This window comes from Montipora foliosa, chromosome 3 (genome assembly GCF_036669935.1).
Source record: "Montipora foliosa isolate CH-2021 chromosome 3, ASM3666993v2, whole genome shotgun sequence".
Classification (NCBI taxonomy): domain Eukaryota; kingdom Metazoa; phylum Cnidaria; class Anthozoa; order Scleractinia; family Acroporidae; genus Montipora; species Montipora foliosa.
Window position 1 is genome coordinate 21380493 of NC_090871.1, and position 2353 is coordinate 21382845.

The 2353-nt window shown below is 38.5% G+C and overlaps 1 protein-coding gene across 1 annotated transcript in view; it reads left to right on the plus strand.

Moving 5' to 3' along the window:
* The first annotated feature begins 1008 nt into the window (after positions 1-1008).
* Positions 1009-2353, plus strand: part of LOC137995397 (DELTA-alicitoxin-Pse2b-like) — a 13113-nt gene continuing 11768 nt past the window's right edge. The window contains 1 exon segment of the mRNA XM_068840957.1: positions 1009-1090. The gene's annotated coding sequence lies outside the window, so the exon portion shown is untranslated.

A 2353-nucleotide genomic window follows, 5' to 3' on the forward strand; every position in this document is an offset into this window, starting at 1 on the left:
TGTCAATTGGCAACTTTCACGCGCAATCTGCTACCTTAGCACGTTCTCGAACCCTGATTGGCTCAGCAAAATTGGCCTTCAAGTAGAGGGTGGAGTTATTCAGCATACCATGAACTACACGCGAAACCTTTAAGCTTTCTTTTCTAGGCCTTTATTTTGTCCCGGCGGGTTTTGAGATATCGCTTCCAAATTCTTATTTCTAATGGATGTTTGGACCACGCCAAATACCGAGTGGGGAATTTCTCGTTTGTCTTCGGAGACTGACTTTATAGCGTTTTTTCTCCCCAAAATAAATATGGGATGAGAGTTTCGACTTTGATGCGTGATATTTCCTTCAACTCGTAACATATCAAAAATTCCTCATACGCTATTGGAGTGCATTCATCTGTGACTAAGATGCAACAAAGTGCGGTTGTTTTTTGCAATAAAGTGAAGGGGCAGCAGCGTCTGCAGCAGACTTGGTCTTTCTGAGTTTGAGGCCTCAAAATTAAAAGGCAATATTAAATACCAAAAAACTAAAACTTTCATTCAAATAATTCAATCTATAATCTTCAATATGATATATACTTTGACCATATACGCGGACAACCCTTTTTTTTACCGAGACCTTAAAGAAGAAACACAATCAATTTGCCCGTTGCCCCTCCCCCTCCCCCTCCCCCCTCTCCTCCCCCTAGAGAAAACAAAAAGTTCTCAAGTTTTGGCTACATTGATTTTCTTCCTACAAACATTATGGGATTGGGAAGATGAAAGAATCGATCAACTATCGGCCGGTATCACTCTGTAAAATAATCTACAGTTTCAATCAGCGGTGTGAAATTTACCATCACAATCACATTTACCCTCAACGTTCGTTGGCCGAGTTGTGTAAGTCAATGTATCTAGTATGACCAGCAAAAAAGCACTGGCTGGGTTGTGACATAATGGTTTAGCACTTAAGGCCATTAACATTTTTTGCTTATTAGAAATTACCCGTCTGCTTAAAAAAATATGAGGTTAGAATTTTAAATGAAATTGACCCTAGTTATTTCTAAGAACACTTCATTCCTTTTTCAGATCAACTAGAAGCACAGACGAGGAGACGTCGAAGGTAAGTCACGTCACAGTTGATTTGAAATGTTTACAGAGAATTTCCATTGGTAGGGCTAACGCTCACATGGTTCATATGGGGTAGAAACCTAGCACTTCACATTACACCCTAATCAGTAAAGTCTGTTCAAATATAAGTGCCACACGGCCAACTATGCAAAAGCGTAATCGTCCCTTTCTTCCACACTCTTGCGAAAATGTTTGATTTTTTTAGATCTTTAAAGGAAATTTTCTTAGTAAATCTCTAAAAAATTAAATGGAATTCTATGTCTCGTGGATTAATTTTCTATTGTCTCCGAATTTGCTTTACTTCAATTCAAACATAGTTTTACAAAAAGCGTTCGTTGAATTCATGTCACACCTGAGAATGGGAAACCGAGTTACTGCTCCAAATAAGTTATAGTCTCGGAGCATCCGTAATCCCGTGGGAATTTCGCGGTAAAAGCAAGCCTCCTATTTAGCTAGAAGTGTTAAGGGGCCCTCAGGAACATACCAAATGTTGCCGGCAAGATTGTAACTTTATACGGGGTCTTTCATGGAAACGAGACGTGATCTTCAAATGCTTTGGAACCATCATGAATGGTGGCGAACCATCGACAAAAATTCTCATACTTTCAATTGGAGTGTATCTGACACGTAACAGTAATAGAACGGATCATGGGACCAGTCTAACGTGAAAACGAGGCTGGATCACATAATGCCTTGTAGTTATTGTTTATGGCGACAGATTGTCCCAATATTACTTATACTTTCTATGGGAGTGTAACTTAGACAACTCTTCAACATAACGTACCGTAATAAATCTGATCTCGTGTCCATTATAACATGCAAAGGAGGCTTTTTTCATGAGATGCCTTGTGGTATATTTTGCACCGCGTACTTTCAATCAGCCAAATGCAATTTTCTCACAATAAAAGGCATCCAATTCATCTTCCTGGTCTTCCTCCTCCTACTCCTCCTCACATGCAAGTGTTTGCAGGAATCATGTAAGTCCTGATTTAATATCTGTGACAAACCTTTTTTTTTACCTTTGCCTTGCAACATGTAACTCTAATGAAGACACCACAAGCAAGATTCTAGTCTCCACACATTTTATTTTTTACAAGATATTATGCCATTTGCTTGTTACAAAAACAAGTATTAAACATGAAAGCCCATAAAAATAGTTCAGTCTTAAGCTATTAATTCCTCACCTTTGTGAGGAACAGTGATATGATGCCTCAAAATAATTTTGCAACTTTAAATAACAAATATCACGGACGAA